Below are 24634 nucleotides of genomic sequence, written 5' to 3' on the forward strand. Positions count from 1 at the left end.
TATGTGGCAGGAACTGTTCTTCACAAGGGGATATAGCAGTGAACAAAATAAACATTTTTGGAGCTTATTTTCTAGTAAAGAAAGACAGAAAATAAGCAAATAAATGAGAAATATTACCATAATGTCAGTTAGTAGCTGACACAGTGGTTCTCAGCAATGATCTGCAAGGTCATTCTGAGAAAGTTGGATATCTACCGGCCCTGCAAGCTCCTACTTTACCTATAGGATGGACTGTGTCGCTCACCAGAAGGGGAGGAGGTTGGGGAGCTACAGAAGAATGGAAAAAGGAGAGTTACAAGAACCCAATATCAGCAGAGCCCACTGAAACATGTAGGAGAGACATATTTCAAATCAAGTTCCACCCACTCCTAGCTGTGTTACTATGGGCCAGTTACTTATCCTCTCTGTACCTCAGTTTCCTCAATTATAATAATACTGCCTAGATCTTAGGTTTTGGGTATGCTGTAAACAAAGCAATACCTGTAAAGTATTTACCATAGTGAGCCCAATAAATGCTCCTTGCTATCAATATTCTTGCAGCGTCCCTCCTGATGAAGATACTGGCTCTAAGAGAATTGAGTGAAACTCATTAAGCTGACCCCAAAGACTGGCTAAAATTTACGACAAGAGTCTAGCTTGGTGACAGTGGTCCTTACTACTGATTACAAGCCTCAAACACTTAGGTTGAAGGCTAGTATGGATCTCAGCATAAAAAATGCCCTCCTGAGATACCAGAATCAGGCTGTCTGTATATTTCTCTGTATTCAAAATTCTTCTTATGTAAATTACTTATTAACAAAAAGAAGCATCAGGAGTCATTATCAAGTACTAACTGGGTGCCAGCACTAAAGCCATGTTCTAGAGAAATAAAGACAACGATAACAAAAGGCCAAACTTAGTTCCCTGACTCAAGGAGCTCACTGCCTAGCAGGGAAGCAAGAGCTACAGGAACTCTTGGATCAAAAATCCCAAAGAAGCGCCCCCTAAGCACCACTGAGAAGAAGAAGAAAGATGTTCCCTTGAGAAAAGGCTGAGTCACATAGTATGAAGAGAGCACAGTTTTGTGGAGCACGTCCTAAGTGCCAGCCACCAAAACACATGTTCCTGTTTACTCCTGCTATACACCTCACTGGGTTGGGTTCTTAAGCCCATTTTATGGATGAGAAAACCACGTTTCAGAGAAATTGAACGGCTTGTTCAAAGTCATCCAGCTACCCAGAGACTGCCCTAGAATATAAATTTATGTCTGACCTTGAACTCGTTATTTTCCCTATTATAGGAGGCAGTCTAGGGTAACAGCCAAGAGTATGGTGGGATCTGGAGACAGAACTGGGACTTGAATTCATCTAACTGTCATTTAGGCAAATCATTTTATCTCTTTGTGCCTGTTCTCTCAGACACAAAGTCTGTTTCATGACAATATCTCTCTCACAACAGTGTTGAGAATTAAATGACATAATCCTTGTTTAGCACATAGGTGGCACTCAGTAAGTGTTGGCTGTGATATCAAACCAGATGATGCCACTCTTTCCTCCCACCATCCACTCTCCTCGGGGATGCCACCCTACGACAGCTCTGAAGATCTGAAGGCTAGAATGCTTCGGCAGAAGAGGTACCTTGAGAAGGAAGGGAAAGTAACCATTGTGGGAAGACCAGGGCAAATGCCTGGATAAAGCCTTCCCAGGGCCCAGCAGATCCCACCTGCCAGCTACCCAGCTTCCTTCAGGAGCTGTGTTGCTCAGGATGGGCTCTTTGGGAAATTAATCGTCCTGATAGCAGAGTCTGTCATTGTTCCACTCAGATGCCCATGCACTCACGATCCTTCAACCCTGTTGTGCTCTGCCTAAGGGCTCTCTCTGGCTGCAGGAGCTGGTGAAGCTCCTACATAGAGAAGGCCCGAAATAAGTGGGTGCATCTCCCAGCTTCCTTGCTTTCTGATAGGGGTAAGTCTGAAGCGTGTTCTCCACCATGCGCCAGAGATCCCCGGCAGGACTGAACTCCAGCTGCCCACCGTAGCCTGCTCATTGACATAGGCTTTATTGATTTCCCTCTCACTTCCTCGCTTCCCAACCCGCGCTCCCTGAGATCACGCAGATCCTAGTGTCGAGGTCTGCTTCAGGGAGAGCCCAGCTCACTAGCTGAGTGTGCAGTTCTAGATTCGGTCACTCCATGAACCCTCTCTTAGTTCCTCTTCCTGCTGAGAAGAAGCCTTTTGGCTTCCGCACAGAGCTTTTACCAAAACACACAGTCTGTTTGTAATAGAGACTGCAACTGAATCAGTGTCAGAAGCCAGTTTACCAGTTTTCACAAATGCTTCATTCTCACTGTGCCCAGCCCCTCCCGCCCCCTGACCACCTGACCACAGGATCCTCACGTCCTTGGTTACCCTGATGCTCTTCTCAGGGCAAGACTGGAAGAAGCAGTCACTTTTTATAATACTCTGAACTAAGGAGTGTTTGAGCTGAGAATTTAGGAGAAAACATTTCCTGAATCAGCAAAGATTTATGCTAAAGGATCCTTTGATGAAATGACCCACCAAGAAAGTAGCGCTTCCCCATAGCATTTTAAGAGATTTCTGGAGGGAAGAGAGAGGAAACTATTCTGTCTTACTAGCTGACTCTAAGTACTGAGGGAAGTCTCCCATGCTGCCGGCTGAACTCAGCAAAGTGCAAAACAGCTCCTTGTAAAGGCTCATCAGATATTATTGATCCATTTAGAAAATATTTATTGAGCACCTACTATGTGCCTTGATAGGCACTGATCTAGGTAATGGGGATGCAGTAGTGAAAATAAGCAAAAAACAAAAACCCATAAAGTCTCTGCCCTCATGTAGCTTACATTCTGTATTAGTCATCTATTGCTTCATAACAAATGGTTCCAAAATTTAATGGCTTAAAGCAACAAACATTTGCTCTGAATTCTGTAGGTGAGCAATCTGGGTTAGGGGCAGCTGGGCTGTTCTACTTGTCTCACCTGGGGTCACTCATTCAACTGCAATCATTTGGTGCCTTGACTGGGGCAGCATGGTCTAAGATGGACTGGCTCCCATCTGGCCGGTGGTATAAACTATCAGCTGGTTGGTCTAGGGGGCCTCTGCTGGGGCAGCTTAGGTCTGCTCCGCATGGCCTGTCTTCCTTCAGTAGGCTAGTCTCAGAAGTTCTATAATGTCATGCCTACAACTTCTACTGATCAAAGCCAGTCACAAGGCCAGCCCAGATGTAAGGGGCACTCCATCTCTTGATGGGAGATCCTTCAAAGATACATTGCAAATGGCATGTACACAGTTTGAGGAAGAATTTGTGGCCTTTTTTTTTTTTTTTCAATCTACTGTATATTTGAATAGTTGAGACAAACAGCAAATATATAACAATGCTTAGGCAGAAGTTCTCAACCCTGGTTCCACATAAGAATTATCTGGAGAGCTTTTTAAAGAAATACCAGATCCTCCGCCACAGACCAATTAAATCAGGGCTTGGAACTTGGATATCACATGATTGACCCCGAGTGGAGCTGACTTGCAGCTAACTTTGAGAAGCACTGGTTAAAGTGCACTGAAGGAAAAATAAAGCCAGGTAGGGGAATCTAGAGTAACGGGAGAGTTGTGTCAGATGGGGAAGTCAAGGAAAGGCTTTCTAAAGAGGAAACGTTTGAGCATAGACTTAAATCAATAAGAGAGCCCAGGAGCCTTGGCGCCATTGGGAGAGGAGACGGAAGAGCAAATGAAAATACGCTGAGGCCAGAGGTGGAGAAGAGGCTGGGGCCGCAGGAGCAGGTGTGGTAGAAGATGTGTTGGGAGGAGGGTCCAGACCAGGGGGGCGGGGCCTCGGAGGAGCGTTCTGCTCACTTTCCCAGAGTCGAGGTCTTACAGTTTGATCAGTCACTTCTCTTGGTTTTTGTAATCAGGGGAAGCAATAAAGAACTGACTGACTACGCCATCTGTCGAAGGGCACACAACTTTTAAAAGTTATTTTTTAAAAGAACTCACTAATTCAATAGCAGTCTCTAGGAAATGGGAAACAAAGCTGCAGGAGAGGAGAAAGTGGAAGAGGAGAAAACAAATGACAACAAAAAGCATTGCTTCAGAGAAGACAGTGTAGAAAAAAAGAACTCAACGCTGAGTTCATCAGTGGCGGGCTCTCCATTTTGTAGGAGCAAATGGAAGCTCTGCACACCAGAGGCTGGTCTCACGGTTGATTGCAGCTGAAAGAGGATAAGGATGCGGGGATCTCAGCTCCCACTTCACTCACTTGTCCTCCCTTCTCCCACCCTTGCCTGCCACTGCCCTCCCTGTTCAGTCTGTCCTTGTCAGTGCACATTGATGAACCACCAGAGGGATCTTCGGCAGCTTACCTCCCACCCCCCACCCACCTTCTCCAACAAAGTGTCTAACTTACTGCCTAGGCTGCAGCTTCCCTGGAAGCAGCCAGTTCAGTGCAGAGCTGTTAGTTCACCCTCAACGTCTGTGTCCTCACTGGAGGCAATAGTAACGTCCTCCCATCCCCTCGTGGAGCCATCTTAGAAGGTAACAAAAATGTGTGACCCGGTTCCCCTGCAAGAAGGAATAGTTCTGGAGGGGAGAAAATGGAGGCCCAAAGAGGGAACTGCAAACCTACCAAGGGCTGGTCACCAGGTGAGAAAGGGTCAGCGTCCTCTCTCCAGAGACCATATGGCTGGAGTTACAAACAGCCTCTTTCTTCCTCATGGTGAGACCCAAGTCAGCAAGGGAGTATTCACTGCACTGAGAGCTGCCAGCACACAGCCTCCCCTCTCCCCCTCCCTAAGGGCCCTGAGGCCCTGCATCAGAATTAAGCAGGAGGAGAATGGCTGTTAAATAGGCAGAATCCCAGGTCCTCTCCAAACCTACTGAATCAGAATCTATGGGGTCGGGACCTCAGACTGCTCATTTCAAACAAGCTCCCCAGGTAATGCTGTTGCAAGTTAAAAATCACAAATTTAAATGAAAACTTAAATGCAATTCTCAAACCCCCAGCAACCAGGTGAATTTCTCTCTCATCAGCCTGGTGGGACATCCCAGACCCCAAACACTTTTCCAGAACATACCACTAAACAGGAGGCCCCAGAACAAGACTGCAAGCCCTAGCTCCAGCCGAAAGAGGACATTTCCCCGAGGAAGCACTTTTAATAAGCTTGGAAAACAATTTGCTCTGCAGCCCGCATAGCCTGCAGCAGCCTCCTAGCTCTCCACGGATTAGAACGATCTTACTAAATTCGGATGAGGAGACCCCCATGACCAGGGGTCTCAGCGGGCTTGAGTCTACTCCCCAGATTTGGGCCTGACATTGTTGATGGAAATCCCAGAACATATTTCTGGGAGAGGAGAGAAGCAAGACCCTGGTTTGCTGCATTTCTCGTAGGTGAAAAGGCTTTGCACAAGCTCGTTCTGTCGGAGACACAGACTTGCATTAGACGGACTGTGTTGATGTTGACAGTGGGAAGGGAGGAAGGAGAAGAAGGCCAGTGAGACAGGCAAGGCCCTCAGGGAAGCCCGCTCCACCTCATGAGCAGCCGAGTCTTTTCTTTTTTTCTCTCTTTCTCCTCATTTCTCTCTCCTCTTTTTCTACTTTTCCTTTGCTCTCTTCCTTTTTCCTTCTCTCTGCCTATATCTCTCCTCTCCTTCCATTTCCTCTTTCCTTTTCTCTTCCTCTCTCCCTTTCTCTGTCTCTTCTTCTTTTCCTCTTTCCCTTTCCCTCCTCCCCTCACCTTTCCTTTCATTTTGCAAGAAACACTTACCAGGTGTCCAATCTGTGCCTCATGGATAGCACTGAAGAAACATACCATTAGTGGCCTCTAGCAGCTGCCAATCACAGGGAAGATACAAAGAACAGGCAACTGCAATTCAGTTACAAGTGGTAAGGTGGGTACGCTTGAAATAGGCATCCAACCCAGGCTGCAGCTCAAGGAAGTGATGTCTAAGCAGACGTCTAAGAGGTGAATGTGCAGCAAACCAGCAAAGGGCTGGAGGAGGGGTAGAGAGTGCTCCAGGCTGGCATAAGTTCCTAATTCAAGAGAAAACATGGCACCTCTGAGGGTTTGTGAGAATCCATGGCTGTCATGCACTGTTGTGTGCATTGTGTCCTGCACAAGAGCACTGAGTCAAGGAGCAAGGGCAGAGAACCACCCTGGGGCGTGGGCGTTCCTCTCACACAGTGAGTCTCCTGTGTTTGGCTCCTACATTGACAGGAATGTCATGCCAGTTTCTTCTACTGCTATTCTTCTTCACGGTACATTGGAAAAGATTGGGACAAGAACAATAAAACAGGAGTTTACTTATGTAGGGGAGGAAGACGTTTCCTCTGCCCTCTCTGGGTTCTTCTGGCCAGAGAATGAATTAAATTCACATGAGACAGAATAACAGGAGAAAATTAAACAAAGCTTTATAATATGTATGCATGGGAGAGGCTCAGGCAAGCTGAGCAACTTGCCAAAATGGCTGAAGCCACCACCTTAAATATCATCTTAAGCTAACAACAAAGGAGGATGTTGGGGGTGGAGGGATAGTCGATCATGGGAGATTGCCACATAAGTACAGTAAATAAGATGCAGATTTAAGTCCTTGCCTTTGGCATTGATTAAGAGTTTGTAGAGATAAGGTCATCCCTCCTTCCTGGTACAGAGAGGGAGACACCTTTACAGATGGAGATTTCCTTTACAGATGTAAATGTCTCTTAACAAAGGGTAAGTAAACTCTACTTTTCAGAGTTGCTTTCCTGACTTGCAATTTATGAAAAGTAACCAGCCCCAAATAATCCTCATGCCAAAGAGACATTCCAGTCCCCCACAAGTAGAAACATCTTTCTCTGTTTGCTTGTTCAGGGATGTTGCATGATATTCTCAGCCTCTGCCCAGTCTGAGGCTCACCAGATCTAACCAAATCTGGAATTTCTTCCCCAATACCTTATCCTTTCTGGGTATATTTTGTTCCCCTGCCTTTAGATTAGCCTCTTTTCCCTGAAGTCATCCATGCCCCTAGGTTGGACTGCCTGGAAATGTTTTGTTTCCTACTATTTCCAGCCAACATTTACCTAGTGATGCCTCATTACCATTTTGAGAACAACCTCCCTGATGTGTATTGGGAATCATCACTTATTCTCCCCTTCAGAAAGAGGAAGTGTTTTGATAGATGGTGTTCTTTTTCAGAGTTTGGCTCCAACTCTGATCCAAAGGCACTTTAAACAGTTAGATGCAGTTAAGAGATATTTGCATACCTTCCTAGTAACTAAAACTCGTCTAACTGGTCAGGGAGATGATTCTCAGCTGCAACAAAGATGCCCTCAAGGCACCAGCAATACCTCCCTTCACCTTCAGAACTAAAATCACAAGGAAAACTAAGGATTGCCTTTCAGTGTCTTTTTCCTCTACACTCAAACCCAAAGGTAGACTTCACTCTGATTGAAATAGTATTGACTCATCCTTGACCATCAGAGTTCTTTGAAGGAAGGTTTACTTGGCAGTAGAAATGGGATTCTGAAATATTTAGGAAAATTAGTGTATATTGTTATCTTTGGGAAAGATGTTTTGAAATGAGTGGATTTCTCCTTCTTTGCATAGAAGAATCTATTTGTTTGCAAATAGAGTAAATGAGGGAAGAGGCTCCCCCAGCCTTTAAAATCTGCCCTCTCAGATTTTTGCCCTCCAATGTAGGTGACTGGTAAGAGAGATGAAAACTAATGCAGTGTCCTGTCCCCAAGCATGGAAATTTGGCTGGAAGACATCATAGTCCCAAAGGCATGGCTGAATGCCACAGACACAACGAAGAGAGCTTGGGGATTGTTCTGCTCAACCTCTCACTCTAGAGATGAGGAAACTGGAGATCAGCAAAGGCAAGTGAATTTCTCTAGTCACAGAGCAAATCAGTGGCAGGGCTGGATCCCCAAGATGACCTAACCTTCTGCAAAGAACTTTCTTCACCTCCACGATGCTCTCTGATTTATTGTCTTTTATTTCATTAATTTATAAGGGCTCAGCTCTATGTGGATCCAAAGAAAGTAAATGACATGGTCCCCACTCACAAAGAGCTTTTGATTCTTCTAATCAGCCTCAAATAACATCATTACTGTTTTTGAGCTAGCCCACTGGCCTGAGGAAAATCCTTTAGGTTGTATTTAACACAACAGCTTTCTTGCCTACAAAGAAATAAGCTTAATTCACAACTACCATTTCTTGGCCTTTACTTGGATCAGGGGGAGACAACGGCTCTAAGCATGGAGGTCAGAAGCTGACGGAGAAGGGAGGTGCTTCCTTCTCTTACAATAGACCAGAAACAGGAGGCAGTAAACTGTGTGTGCATGCATGTGCATGTGGTGTGTGTGTGTGTGCTTTTAGGCAGAAATGACACATATCTAACACAAGCATGGATTTTGATATCAGACAGATTGAGCTCAAATATTGACTCTGACAACATTTATTGTGTGATCTTGGCCAAAGGAAATAACCTCTCTCAATCTCAGTTTCATCATTTCTGAAGTGTGGATAACAACCCAACCATCACTGACATGGAGCCTTGGTGTGAAGGTTAGGGAAGGCAGAGAATGTGAAGTCCCTGCACCCAATAGGTGAAGAAAGGTCAGTTTCTCTTCTAGGGGGTGATTATTATTAGAGAGTGGAGAAAGGAGCTGTATGCTTCCTATTTCCCATATTCTTTAAATTCTCTAGGATTAAGATGTTTTCAATTGTGAAACAAAGGGAGGAGGCAAGAAGGAGACTTTATTAAGGATGAAAAATGGCTATAATTTTGAAAGCAGTCTTGTTGATGGAATGTGAGTATGTTTTCAGAATAATTAACAGGAAATCCAGGACTGAGGAAATTAATTGCTATTGGTACAACTGCCTTCCAAATATCAACCTTGAGGTTGATGCACGGGGAAGGCCTCTGTTGATAAGTTACTCTCTGCCCTGGGAGACTCAGAAAGTGGCTCTGTCCGCCACTACAGTGTCTTCCTAATAGGGCAACGAATATTTGTTAAGTGCCAACCATGTGTTCAGTCTGTACTAGCTGCTTTTGCATGTACAAATTTAAATATCTTATCAATCTTATAAATTAGGTAGAATTAACTCTATTTCACAGATGAGGAAATTGAGGGCTGAGAACTTATCTTGCCCAAGGACACATGTTTGGAATTGGCAGTCATTTAGAACCCCTGCCTGCCTAACTCCAAAGTTTGTGCTCTTTCATCTCCAAGACCACCTGCCACAAAGTGTGGGGATGTGAGGGGAGGTAGACTTAAGACAATAGGGACCAGGGTCTCACTTTATTGATGATTATTCCATTTGTCCTAGGTTTTACAACCACCATAAGGCAGCTGAGTGACTTTGGCTAGTTACTTAATCTGTCTGATTTCCATATCTGTAAGCATTTTGTGATTTCAAAGACATCATTTCCATCCTATACACCACCTACCCTCACTCAGATTGCTGCCAGAGCCTAAGTTCATTGGGTGAAGAATAAGTGGAGATGCATGCAGGAAAGTGTGTGTGTGTGTTTTTGTGTGCCCACACACGCATGCAAACATGTGTGTCAGGATAGAGGGTACAAAACTCAGTTCCATATTAATTCCCTTCCTCAGAGTCAACCAAGTTCTTATCTATTAACCTGGAGTTTAGCCATCCTTTCATGTTTCTTAACCTTCTTTGTCCAAATTTTCTAGTCTCCTGACTGCAGGAGACCAGAAGACCTGAATAAATGGCTGAGAGCCTGGTAACCCACAGGATCCAGGATGTGATAAACACCAGTGAACCTTAGAAAAGATACAACCTTGAATCCAGTCCTTGGGGAAATCACAGGGAGAAGCCCGAAATGTCAGGGGACTGCCAGTTCTAACTAGTGGATGAGAACTTTCAGCAGCTGTGGTGGAACAAAAACAGCATGGACTTTAAGACCCTAGGTTTGAATCTCAACTCCAAAATTACTAGCTCAATGGTCTCAGGCAAGGACTCTCCTCATGGGCAGCCTTGCTCAGGGACTTCTCACTGATCTGACCAAAACTTCCTCAGAACTGTGCTGTCTAAACTCTTTGGTCTTAATCCTCCATTTCTGCCTCTCCTTTCTTAGAGGTCAGCCCTGTATCATGGGCTGAAGGCCTTCCTTGCCCTCTGCTGCTCCTTCCCTCTTGACCCTTCACAGTTGGTTCTTCCAATGAATCTCCTGCACATCTAATCCCATCTTAGTACCTGCTTCTCAGAGGACCTGAACTAACCCATGTGGTACTGGAAGTGGTCTGAGAAACCTTGGGGATGGGCACATTCACTACCCAGCTGGTACTCAGGACTTCATCCTGAATGGCACATGAAACACGAATAGTCCTGGCACAAGGTGGCGGCCCAATAACTGAAGATTCACTGAGGCAACCTGAGAAAACATCTTGTTGGAGGGGAATGTCCTTGCCAATGTGATAATTTAGGCACTTCAAAGATTTGGAGAAACCAATGCCTAGAAGGACAGAAGAGTTGGCTGGATACCAACAAGTTGTACTGATGCCCAACAGAGGGATAAAGAGAAACTAAAGGTGGTCAACAGACAGCAAAAGGCTGAGTGTGAGAGCCAGAGGACCTATTCGGGAGCCTAGAAGAGGTTCTTATCTCCTGCAGAGGAAGACTAGACAATAATATTCACTTACAGTTTTGTCCTAAGCCTATATTAACTCCCTTTTTCTCTATAATAATACAGACCAAAAAGATCTGGACCTTGTGGATATGCTACAGAATGTGACATTGATGTCATCATGTGATTGAGCAGTATGAGCAGAAAGTGGCACCTATGCTAGAGGACCTGGTAAGATACATTGCTAAGGACAGTTGGAGATAAACCACATGAATTTAAGGAATCTTTTATTTCAGAAAGGTTTCTAGGGGTCTCATGGTCAGGGGTATACTAGGATATCCTCCCAAAGTAGAAGACAAAAGACTGCATCTTGCATCCCCTTGCATACCACAAAGAATCACAGTACCTAGTAGATCTCTTTGAGTTCTGGAGGCAACACATTCTATACCTATGTGTATTGCTCCTGCTGAATCCTTAATGACATGGAAAGATGCAAGCTTTGAGTGAAGTCAGAACAGGAAAGAGCTCTGTAGTACTTATAGGCTGCAGTATAAACATTCCTGTAAATTGAACCTTATGACCCCACAGACCTTGTGGGATCAGATGTGTCAGTGGGGAGAAAAAGATGCTGTGTGGAGTTTATTGAAAGCACCAATGGAAGAACCACAATATAGGTCTCTGTGTTTGGGAATAAGGCCATGACATCTGCAGGGAGACTCATATACATTAGGAAAAACTTCTTTCATGTTACTGGGTCCTTTTAGAGATGGAAGCCTTGACTATGGAGCAGAAAGTGACCATGTGTCCACAGCTGCCAACTCCAAACAAGATTCTGCAAGTCATAGAATCAGACAGATACGGCAGCAATCCATCCATAAAATAGACCAGAGGCACAAATAAGCAGTGCAGGCTTATTTGTCAAAAGCCCCATGTTACCCACCACAGTTGGATAAGTGGTCCCTCCTGGCTGCACACATGGCCGCAGAGAAGGACCTATACAGCCTGCTAAAAGAGGAGGGGAAAAAACCCAAGCTTGCCTTACAGATGAGTTGGCTGGGGATGGGTGTGTCTGCCAATAATGAGCAATGGCTGCATTAGAGAAGTGGCCCTGAAAGACCGTGGAGAGTAAGAATCTTCTTGTTGGGTAGAACTGTGAGCAAAGTACCTGCTCGTCTACTTTGTGTGGAAAGATAAGTGGCTCAAGGTGAGGATGTATTCCTTGGTTGACTGCTCAGAAGCATGGAAGGAAAAAATCTGACCGACTGATGATAACGATATCCACAGTAGACATATGCAAATAGAAATAACAGTGTGGCCCCAAAGAAATCTGTGTCTCACATTAAAGCCAACAAGAAAGCATACACCATGGAAGAGGCACTGAACAACCAAGTAGACAAAGTGACTCTGCCATTGACATTAGCCAGCCTTCCACTTCAGCCACCCTGGAACTGGGGTGATGGGCCCAGGAACAGAGTGGCCATGGGGGCAGAGACAGAAGCTGCAAATGGACCCAACTTGATGGTCCTCCAGTGATGCACTCCATGGAACTTCATCTTTTTCCTGTGCTGCACTTACCACAACTGTAACTAAACCTCATCCCTTTCCCCAAATGGAGACTGAGGGGGAGAAAACCTCTTTCTAGATTAGACATTTCACAGTTTCTCTTTGTGTAACTGCAAGAGCTTTCATGAAGGGGCATATGTTCTCTCTCTTATTCCAGCAGGCCCCAAAAGTTTTAATCTGGAAAGAGAAAAGAATAATAATTGGGTTTACTAACTCTGTGGAAAAGGAAGGGCACTGCAGCTTACAGGGGAGAAGCTACTTTCTTCCTTTCATGACTTGAGAATGTACTATCCTTGAGAACTAATAATGTCCTCAGAGACACAGATATGTGCATGGATCAACAAGTACCAAGTTAATTAAACAGGTATATCTGCAAATAATCCTGTTAGGAAAACCATGCAGGAAGATGTAATCTGCCCCCATCCATGCCTGTGAGATCTGGAGCCCCAAGTTCCCTTCCTCGTACTAGAATGTCAATAGGTATCCACATTTGTCCCGCCAAATTTCTGGGAAACCAGTCCTGACACAAGGTCTCAGACTTTGAAATTTATCCGATGAGAATAAGAGAGAGGGAATTGGGCTGCTGATGTCCTCACAGTAAGAGGGGTGGAGCTCCTCCCAGGGAAAGACAGAGGAAGAATATGAATCCAAGGACAGAGAAGCTGAGGGAAGAACTGGAGCTCCTTTATAAATGGGTTGCCTTGAAAGCTACTTTTCCATTGAGTTTTGGAAAAGTTGTATTCAGCACATAGCTTTACACTGTCTTTTCCTGTGTTGTCTTTCCTTTTTTAAAAAAAATATACATTTCTTCGGAAACATAATATACAAGCCAGGACATGTATACCTAAGTATACAACTCAATGAATTTTATTAACATGAATACACCTCTGTAACTCCAGCTCCCAGGTGAAGTCAGAGACTCTCTCCGTACCACCTACCAGTCACAACGCATCCCTTCCTTACAGGTAACCACTGACCTGGCTTCCTCATAGGATGGAGACGTGTAAGCCAACATTTCACAGCGAATAGTAAAAACTTGATAGGTTGGCTGCAAAAGTCATACATTTAAAGGCATCAGAGAGCTGCAGAAACAACAAGGACTAGAGGGAATAAAATCCAAGGGGGAGAACATTGCAGAGGTGAGCTAGGATTTGCAGCTGCCCTTGGGGACATTTGCCAATTTTTGGTATGGGCCAGAAGCTGATAATTTGGTTATCAGGGAGGGAGACACAAATGGAAAATGGAGGGACTTTAAATACACGACGTTTTTCTCTCAAGACATTTGCCGAATTTTGAAGCTGCATGGAGCAAGAGTAGAAAAGGTTGAACTCAAACTCAGAAAAGCACAGTGGAATTTCCCACAGCCTGTCAGTGCCTAGGAGATAGAAGTTATTACGAGGAAGAGCCCTGAGGACTACAGACAGGAATAGGAAGCCCTTGTTACGGGCTGAATTGTGTCCCCTCCAAATTCATATGTTGAGTCTTAACTCCCACAAAATGTGACTGTATTTGGATCTAGGGTCTTTAAAGAGGCAATTAAGTTAAAATGAGGTCATTAGAGTGTGCTCTAATCCAATATGATTAGTGTCCTTATAAGGAGAGGAAATTAGGACACAGACACGCCCAGGGGGAAGACGATGTGAAGACACGGGGAGAAAGCAGCCATCTACAAGCCAAGGAGGGAGGTTTCAGAAGAAACCAATACTGCCAACACCTTGATCTCAGACTTCCAGCCTCCATAACTGTGAGAAACTAAATTTCTGTTGTTTAAGCCGCCCAGCCTGTGGTGCTTTGTTATGGCGTCCCTGGTGAAGTCACACTGATTATCTGAAACTGTTTTCCCCAGGGCACTTGCTGATCTGGGAACATCTAAAGTCTGCAAATCCAGGCTTGGCTTCTGGCAAGGGGCCACTGCTTTGGGACAGATTAACCAGGAGAGCTGAGTTCTGACAGTTATGTTAGGCTAAAGTGACAAAATTGAAGACTCAAGGAGCATCAAACATACTACCAGTCTCCTCCTCAGTATATTTTCCAAATTCTGAAGCTTTAAAGAGAGGGGAATCAAGATGCTAAGCCACAAATCTCCATAGAGTAGAGCAAAATTTTTTACAGTTACTTAGTGTTGAATCAAAAAAGGAAGTCAGGCTCTCGATTGAAATTTCTGATGGCCACAGCAGGAAGAAATCAGATTGAGACTGAGTCTTAAGAAAATGTCAACCCAGCTTGAACTATGCAGCACATGACTACATCAGGAGATTATCCCACCCAACTATTTGCCTATCAGAGGAAAGGGTGAATTTACTTGTGGAAGATAACATCATCTAGAACTCTACAGTATTTTAAAGATATCTAATTAAAATTTAATATACATGTAGAAACAGAACCATATAACTAAAAAACAAGGGGGAAAAGCAAATGATAAAAGCAGATCCACAGATGATTCAGAAACAGTCAATTCTTGTATTTTGCAGTAATAACATTCTATAAAGTTTCCATAAACACTGAATTAATGAATGCTGAACTATATCTGTAAGTAGAAATATGGAGTTAGGCTCCCGCATCCTCTGGTCACAACCTTTTTGTGAGTCAAAATTCTATTCGCATTATGTAGGTTTTTTTGACATCATCCTTGTAAAACAAGCTAGCCTCATCAGCATTGAAAACCTGCTCTTTCACCTAACTCTTTTCCTGTATAACACTTACCAGGGATTTTTAAATTGTTCCACATCTCCTGTTTTGCAGAACAGTTTTGCCTGCCTGTTTTGCCTGCAAGTTTAACATTTCTTGTGCCATATCATCTTTTGAAATGTGTGAGCCACCAGCAGTAGTTGAGATGTGTTTAATATTTTTGTGACTCTGAGTAATATGATGGCAAATTTCTTTAGTATTCAGTGTCACAATATTGCTGTCCACTAGGCTTTTTTTTTTCCATCACTTCATGAATCCACAATTTTAGCAGATTTTTCATAGATTCTTTATGCACTATAGATGTTACTTTAGCACTTTCTGGAGTGGACTTACATACAGATTACCAAACTCCCTCTCTCTTTTTATGGGTGTACCGTAATGTTGATTCATTAGCATTGAACTCATGACAAACAGCACTGTAACTCATGCCTAAAAAAAGTTTGTATAGCACATGTATTTTCTGCACAATGTACATAGCTGTCTGGCACTTAGGAATACTAGACAGCACTTTAGCATTATGCTTGGTGGCCATTTAAAACAGCTAAACTGCCAAATAAAGCACAAAAATGTAAAAAAGGTGACAACAATAGACCACAAAAAGAACACTTGTTTACAATATGACAGCTGAAACAAGAAGGCAGAGCATTGCCTTTTTCAGCGTTAGCTGGGAATGTATGCACCAAGTGAATCAAATTGTTCACCACTTTGCACTTATCCACAAATGACCAAGAAAGTGGTGTGAATATTGATTTTGGGGTTACAAATAAATTTTAGCAAGTAAGCAAATTCACAAACAAGGAATCTACAAATAATGAGGATCTACTGTATTAGAGTTAACAAATGCTTCAAAATAACTATGATTAATGTATTCAAAATTATAAAGAAAAAATACGAAAGAGGTAGAGAATTTCATCAGAGAACTGGGATCTGTTTTAAAAACAAAAGAATCAAATGGACATAAAATTGGAAACTTAATGGATAGATTTAGCAGAATACCAGACCCAGAGAGGATAGATTACTTAACCGGAAGAAAGGACAAACTGAGGAATGGAGGGGGATTATTTTTTTAAAAACAGAACAGAGTATAGTAGACATGTGAGGAACACCAAAGTCAAATTGCTAAAAATGAAAGACAAGGGGAAAATCTTAAAAGTAGAAAGAGAAGAAATATATTACCTCCAAAGGAGTATTAATAAATTTTATAGCTGACTATATAATGAAAACTATGGAAATCAAAATTCAGTGGAATGCTATCTTTAAAGTTCTGAAACAAAGGTAATAGTTATCCTGACTTCTAGCACCATAGATTAATTTTTCTGTTTTTAAGCATTATATAAATGGAGTTACACATTATGTTTTGTTTTGGGTCTGGCTTCCTTTGTTGAACATTATATTTGTGTGATTCATCTATGTTGTTGTGTAGAGCAGTAGTTCACTCGTTCTAATTGCTGTATAAAATAGCACTGTAGCAAAGAACCTCAAATAATTTAACCACACTAGTATTCATGCACTATCTGGTTGTTTCCAGTTTGTGCCTAATATAAAAACTACTGCTATGAACATATTTAAGCATGTCTTTTGGAAACACATTTCTATTGGGTAACTCTCAGCAGTGGAATTGCTAATCACAGAATATGCGGATGCTATGGACTAAATAGTGTCCCCCTCAAATTCGTATGTTGAAGCTGTAACCCCCATGTGACTGTATTGGAGATAGGGCCTTTAAAGAGGTGATTATGCTTAAATGAGGTTCTAAGATCTGATCTGATAGAACTGGTGCCCTTATATGAAGGGGAAGAGGTCCTCAAGTTTAACAGTTATTTGTGTATATTGGATGCCTTCTTGCTTAAACCTATTTTGTCTGATGTAAGTAGAGTTATACTAATTATATATAAAGTTATATATATGTTATATATTTTTATCTATATAGTTGTCATCTTTTTACTTTTAATTATTCCATGTCCTTATATTTAAGATGTATCTCTAGTAAGCAGCATATATTTAGGTTTTCTTTTGTTTTTAGTAGTCCGACATTGTTTGTTTTTCTAATGAGTCTATTTTGGTCATTTATATTTAATATATACATATATTAAAAAATAATGATATATTGTCATAATGTTATATCATTATAATTATATAATTACTGACATATTGGGATTTATAGTTATCTTTTCTACCAGTTTTGTTTCATTTTCTTTCCTTTATTACATTCCTTAGGATTAATCAAATATTTTTTCATAATTCCATTTCCCTACTTTATTAGCTTCTTAGTTGTGAATTCTTTTCTCAATTACTCTAGTCTAGAGATTCTAATCATCCTTGACTTGTTACATTATAAGTTACTATTTTTATCATTTTATAGGTAATGATGATATATAATATATAAATATATTACATATAATATATATAAATAAAATCTCCACATTACATCATTATTACTGTGCTGTACTGTCAGTATTTATCTAGATCTACTTATATATTTCTTCTAGTACTTTTTTAAAGTATGTTGGAAACAATTTCTTGCTGTTTTTGTTTATTAAAGTAAATGTCATAATTCCTCATTTACTTTATAAGGATCTTTTTACTGGATGTTGAATTCTAGGTTGGCAGTTATTTTCCCTTAGCCCTTTGAAAATGTCATTCTGTTTTTCCTGGCTTCCATTGTTTCAGTAGAGGCATCAGCTGTCATTGTCATTGTTGGTCCTAAAAGGTGATTTTTTTTCCTGACGTCTTTTTATATTCTCTGTTTCCTTTGGGTTTCAGTAGTTTTTCACTGTCCTGTGCCTCTATGTGCTTTCATTTAATTTTACCCTATTGAAGTTTAGTAGAGATTCTTGAACCTCTGGCTTTATGTCTTTCATCAACTTTGATAAATTCTCTGTCATTATCTTTTTAAATGTTGCTTCTGTCCTCATTTTCTCCTTCCTGCCATTTTGTGCATTGAATTGCATGAATATTAGACTATATGCCATACCCTATATGTCTCTTATTCCTTTTTTATGTTTTATACTTTATTCTTTCTGCATTCTGAATGGATGCTTTCTTTTAAAATCCCTTCCAGTTCACTAACTGAGAATATTTCACCCTATCCTCTTGGCAGGTAGCTAGAGTAGGGTCATAATCGCTCAATCCCATGAGGGATTCACTTTTGTGAGGCTCAGTCTTAGACTTTGTAAGGCTTGGTCTAGCTTTGATCCAAGGTTACTTTGATGTTGTAGATCTTGAAGGGGCATACCTGAAGGCTTTGGGTATTTTCCAGGATCCTTCATCCTTAGAGCGTCTTGAACTTCAGTTTCTTCTCTCTCCTGTAGTGCTGACTACTGAAAGTACTGCTTAGCTCTTCAGCTACATTCTGCTCTGTTCCTTAAGCTCTCTCTCTCCCTCCAGCTTGAAAAATTGGCAAATGCTTCAAGGGAATAACTACATCAGACTCACATTCTTGCACTGTGGCCCCTAAAGTTCAGGTAACCTTGGATCTCCCCAGTGCTGTCAAACAGAACACATTTTAAAATGTTGTCCAACTTTCCCCACCATTCTTGGTGAAAGTATTGATTGCTACAAGCCATCCAAATAGCCATCAGATCTTATCTTTTTATCTAAAATCTTCAGTAGAAAATCAACACCAACATAAACAGGAAGATTGAAAAGACCCAGCAACAAAGCAAAAGGATATTTTGGTTCCAGATCTACACTGAGAGGGCACGGCCTCCTATGGTTGGAACTTTGCCCAAAGTTCCAAAGAAGAACTATCAACTGAGCAGGAGCCCACAGCAGGCCTGAGAAAAACCAAGCAGAATATTAATGTAAAAAAAAATTTCCAAGAGCTCAACACAGGAGAAATGTAAGAGCAAAACCTGACTTTGGTTACTATATAATACACACACACAGTATATGCAGGGGCTGCTCACCTCTGAAGGAGTAGGAAAAGCAGATGTTTGGAATATATAGGTAATCCGTAGAATGCATAATATCTTTCTTGGTATTTGTATTGTCTGGCAAGAGTATAATCTCCCTGAGGCCAGGACAAACTTGCCTTTTGCACTACTATAATCTGATTATGTAGCTCAGTACTATGCGTATAATATGCACTCAGTAAATTTTAACTACATTTTGGAAAAACCAAAGGAAAGAAGAGAAGAGGCAACTTTAAGAGAAAGTACCCAGAGGAAGATGGGCATGGATGTTAGCTCAGGGCCAGTCTTCCTCAGCAAAAAGAGGAGCATTGACAGTAGTTAACTCAGGGCTAATATTCCTCAAAAAAATAAAAAGAGAGAGACAGAAAGTGCCCAATATTATAAAAGCAAAAGACAGTTATCAAAGATTCTTGAAGCTGAACATGCTTGAGTTGTGTGTAATTGTCAGACTGCCCTGGGGTGGGAATCAAGCATTTCTGAAACTTAGCAGTTTGTTCATTTCCCTTCTCCACCTTCCATATTCCTCTGTCCCAGTGGAAAGGAGAATATAAATCTTCTCATATTAGAGGCTCTTGGCCTTATTGGGTTCCTTGTAGAATGGAGTAGATTGTTAAAAGAAAAATTCAAAGAGGAACCAAGGTAATGGTTTATGTGAAGTAACTATAATATTCAAATTAAAGCTATAAATCAAGTATGCAAATGAGCCTATGCCCAGGGCGGAATTGCAGTCAGTCTGCCGAAGGAAACTTAATAAGCCCTGCCTCTCCTTCCATTACCTTGTGAGTAAGTTTCCTGAGAGTCTGGGTCTTGTGGGGACACTGACAGAATGTAGCTCCAGGCCCTCCAGTAGCTCTCACAGCAAATGTACTGGGACCTGGCAGCATTCTGAAGCTCCAGGAAGGGTTGAGCAGTTTGCATCTGTGTCTCCAGCAAAAGGCATTAAATATGCATCTGATCAAGATAGTTGTTAGGAATATGAAGCACCTGTGGGGGAAATTTGCTTGAAATTATAGCCATATGTCCATGCTTTCCTTCTGCAACGGCTTTGGGACTAAAATTCTCACGAGAGAGTTGGTTAGAGAATGAGAGGCCATACAGAGAGGATTGGCTGTCAACAGTTTGGGGGAGGAGATAGACCAGAAGTCAGGGGTAGCTACGGAAGATGGGACCCAGTCCTACCCATAGAATTTATTTGTACCATTTGTTGATGGTCATGGAATCATAGAAGCCAAGTGACCATACATCCTGGTTTGCCCAAGATAGTTTTGTTTAAACCTATTGTTCTAGTATAATTGTTACTTGTACCCCTTTTTATTCTTAAAAACGTCCTGGTTAGGATGATAAATTATATGGCCATTCTACAAAGTACGGATCTTCAAAACCATTCACCTCTCAGGTAAGTCGAGCAGTCAGGGCAGTAGCATAGGAAGTCTCACCATCATAGCCCAGATTTATGTCCATTAATGACATGGCTGGTAAGTTTCCTGTCTCTGGAATTATTCAGGCAAAGGCTAGATAAGGAAATGAGGTAAAGGAGATTCAGACAGCAAACAGGGGCCTAAGACAATGACTTTAAGGGGTTCCTTCCTTCCCTGAGATTTGCCAAGAAATAAACCCAGAGGGGAAATAGTTTTCAACTTTCTGCAAGAAGTTGGCAGCTGAGGAAGGGTTCTGAACTCAAGTTTCCTCACTTTCTTCACTAGATACTAATGAGGGGAGAAGAAGGGAGACAGAGGCAAAAAGTGAGAGTGGTTACAGGTACTTCATGCCCACCTCCAATGCAACTTGGGCCCAGGCTCTAGTTTGGACTCCAAGGACAGCAAAGTCTTGCTAGATGCAAGAATTCAGGTATGTGTTAGCCAGGACAGGGTAGGTTTTGCTGCTGAAGTTAAACAAAATTTCATTGGCTTAAAACAACAAAGCTTTATTTTTCTCTTTGCCACACTTTCCACGGTATGTTGGCTGGGAGCTCTTGCTCGTGGCATACTTACTCAGGAACTCCATGTTTCCATGGTTATGGAAGCAGGAAAAAGAGAATGCGGTGAATCACCCATTAGCTCTGAAAGTTTCTGCCCGCTGTGACACTCATTACTTCTACTCACATTTTCTTGGCCACAGAAAGTCATATTCACGTGGATATACCTAATTTCTTATGGGAAGGGAAGTCCTACCTTGTTCAAGCAAGGCAGGGAACAGGAAATATTTGAAGAATAGCATCAACTATAGATTTATGGGAGAGAGTATACAGACATCATGTGAAAGTGTGTTGTACACAGCAGGAGCCAACCACTTGCCAGCTCCCTCCAGAGAAATATCCCCATCCTTTGGAGCCCTTCCCTCCCAGCTCTTTTGTTCTTCCCTTTGGAAGAGACTCCAGCCTCAGAGATTGTTTAGTCTGGAGACTCAGAAGGGGAAGAGACCTGGATAGCACCCCTCAAACAGGTGAAGAGTTAACATATGAATCGTAGGTAAGGACTTCACTTGTCGTATTCTGGCCTGAGCACATCAAAACAGCAGCAGAGGCAGCCGCAACAGCAGAACTAGTAATTATCTATATGACACTTACTCTGTGCCCGGCGCTGTCTTAAGTGTTTTATTACGCATTTAATCCTCACAACTGTTATTTGGAATAGTTACTATTAGTATCCTCTTAGAAAGATGGGAAAGTTGAGGCAAAAGAGGTAAAGTAACTTCTCCGAGGTCAACGGTCAGTAACTGCCCTAGATGGGATACAAATCCAAGTAGTTTGTTCCAGAGTCCATGGTCTGTTCCCTGTGCACTAGACAGACTGGTTGAGGAATCAAGACATTCCTGCCTTGAGGCTATTGGATATCAATAGATGCAATTGTAAAAATAGCATCTAATGGCATAACATGTGCTAGATTGTTGTTTTCCAGGGACTGGAACTTCTGGGGGCTTATGGGATGATTTTATTGATACCTTAAGAGCACTAAATAACATTGAATGATGTGGTGATAAGTGCGTTTCCTTTTCATTGCTTTTTTCTCTTTGTTTTTCAATCCTTCTGATTATGTCAAAAAGAAAGCTTGGATATCAGGCACACCCTGGTGCTAACCATCACGTGTTAATCTCACTTTGGAGGAAGAGAAAGACCTCAGGGACAGAGCCTTCTGCAGGCAACATTGTGTGCCTAGAATTAAAGAACATCATGTTGTTTGCATTGCATTTCTTTTTATTGTCATTTTCTATTATTGGATGGTGATGCTAGATTTCCATTTATGGCATTGATATAGTTTCATTTTAAAACACAGTTGTTTAGGGGGCCGGCCCCGTGGCCAAGTCGTTAAGTTCGCGCACTCTGCTTTGGTGGATGGGGGTTCACCAGTTCAGATCCTGGGCACGGACCCATGCACCGCTCATCCAGCCATGCTGAGGAGGCGTCTCACATAGAAGAATTGGGTGACCTACAACTAGGATATACAACTATGTACGGGGGCTTTGGGGAGAAAAAAAAAGAGGAAGATTGGCAACAGAAGTTGGCTTAGGGCCAATCATCCCCCCCCCCAAAAAAATCATATCCTGTTTAAAAAAAATAAAACACATTTGTTTAAATTTTAAAAAGTGAGCTGATATGATAAAATAGAAAATAAATAGCATGGATGGTATCCAGACAGACCCAAAATGGTACAAGCAGTAGGACAAAGACTAGAATTTGGGAATATTCTGGACAGGTGGGCTTGCAGGCAGCAAGCTGGACTTAGGGTAGATGGTAAGAAAATCCTTTCCTCTCATTAGCTGCTACTCAGTGGTCAGTGAACAAAGAAAACAATCAGAATCTCCTCTTTCCCATCCATGACACATGTTAAAGTGTGTCTGAGCCCAGAGAAGCTACAAACTTAAGATGAAAGGAACCCAGAGGAAGCAGTGACATGAAACAAAGAGGGTGTTGGACGAGGTAGGGGGAGAAGCGACTTAGACAGTAACACGTTGTGTGATCCTGGGTGAATTTTCTACTGACCCAGAACCTCCAGACTATCGTCTACAAGCTGGGAGATAAAACCTACCTCCCAGGATTCTTGTGATTATTAAGTTATATCATGGGGAAAATATTGCCTGGCTCACCTTGCTGGCTGTTGTGAAGATCAAGCATCCATTTCACAAATTTTTGACAAACCTACCATGTGCTGGGCAGCCAGAAGACAGCCTCAGCTTTTGCCCCTGCAGAGCTGGGTCTAGTGGGAATTTACACTAAAAGCAGCAACAAGAGAAACAAAACCATGGAACTGCCATTTATTGAGGATTCCCCAGAGCTGGGTGTGGAGCTAAGCGTCAGACATGCATTATCCCATTTCATCTGAGTAATAATTCTGCAAAGAAGGTAATTATCATCATTCCCCTTTTATGGCTGAGAATCCGGAGACTTAAAGGGATAAGGAACTTACATAAGGTTATGGAATCAGTGAATGGCAGAGCCAGGGCTCAAACTCACAACTGTTCTCTTCTTAAAACAGACATTGTCCAGGAAAATAGAGGTGGGATGGATTTTAGAGGAGGATGCAGCTGCAATAAAAGCGCTTAGCAGTCAGCAAGGCGTCCACCCAAGGCCTTTGTGGATTGTGAAGCATTAACGAGAAACTTGTTGGTACTCATTATTCCTGCTGCATTATTTTTACAGTCAAATCTTCCCTATAGGTGATTTGAAGTTCTCCGCACTCCTGTGCAAGCATGTGGAGGAGTTCCATTATTAGAGCAATGCTTATCAATGCTTCCCAAGCTTTCATGCATACATGCATCACCCCAGGGATCCTGGTAAATGCAGATTCTAAGTCTGGAGTGGGACCTGAGATCCTGCATTTCTAAGAAGCCTCCATGGTCTGGTTCACAGATCACAGTTTGAATAGCAAGGCACAAAAGCCCTCAGAACCCACGGGATGGAGATCTTTTACCCATTTTCCCATGCAAAGTGCCCTACTAAGCTCAAAATCAAGGTGTAGCCTGTCCAGCAGGGTAGGCAGTCTCCCTTCCTCATGGAAAATGGACAGGACCAAGCAGGACTGGAAGCACAGTGCAGCAGCTTCAGCTCTGAGAGGAAGACGCGAGTGGGGAGCACACTGGCTCGTCAATCCCCACCAGCCCAGCGATTAATGGGAGGGAAGCTGGACGAGGAACCATTAACATTTACAAGTCGCTCAAGTAGTCCTCCCCATGCTCACTCGAGGGCACCACAAAGTGTGTATTATTGAAGCTAATGAAAAGCCTATAAAATGCGCAGTCAAATGGCTCTTCCTCGGGAGTGGTAGCTCATTTGAGGATGGAAGTTTCCCTCCCTGGATGGTGGCCCTTTGCTTCGTCATTTCATTGTTTTCCTGTCTCTAGCTGTCCGGGTGCTGGGCTGGTGCATACTGAGCAGGTAAGGGGCATCAGGCTCTTCCTTGGGGCCATCTCATTTTATCCTCACTCCTACCAGATTGACGGAGGAGGACGCTGAACCTCAGACTAGTGACAACTTAAGCAGGTGACAACTCAGATTCAACCCCAGGTCTGTGGACTGCATATTCCAGTCTGCAAATGGCCTGCTGGGGGGTGGGGGAGGGACATCTGTGAAGTACCTGAAATTGTACACAAAGTCGTGTGTGGGTGTGTGCCCGTAGGCTTTTCGTGAGTGGAGAGGATAGCTATATTTCCTCAGTCTCAAAGGCACCTGTGATTCTCCCCAGCTAGGTGGTAGAGCAGAAAAAGAAGCACCCTGGGGCAGTGGTTCTCAGTCTTTCTGAGCGAGAGGACTTGCTTTTTAATGTCAGATTTTCAACCATCCCCTCAAGAGATAGTTGAGATTTCAGAGTCTATTATTTGAGAGAACACATAACGACAAAAAGAACTCTGAGTTCAGCTCTGCTTTCAAGTGAATTTGTATGTTAATCATTATACCAGCACCTGCACACACTTGGTA

General features: G+C 42.6%; 2 long non-coding RNA genes across 2 annotated transcripts in view; one reads left to right on the forward strand and one right to left on the reverse strand.

The window, feature by feature from the left end:
• Positions 1–24634, reverse strand: part of LOC138915251 (uncharacterized) — a 151880-nt gene that overhangs the window by 47291 nt on the left and 79955 nt on the right. The window lies entirely within an intron of this gene.
• Positions 20957–21907, forward strand: LOC138915252 (uncharacterized). The gene is made up of 2 exons (XR_011420937.1): positions 20957–21191; positions 21766–21907. It is a non-coding gene; the product is annotated as an uncharacterized lncRNA (long non-coding RNA).

Source organism: Equus caballus, chromosome 1 (genome assembly GCF_041296265.1).
Source record: "Equus caballus isolate H_3958 breed thoroughbred chromosome 1, TB-T2T, whole genome shotgun sequence".
NCBI classification, from domain to species: domain Eukaryota; kingdom Metazoa; phylum Chordata; class Mammalia; order Perissodactyla; family Equidae; genus Equus; species Equus caballus.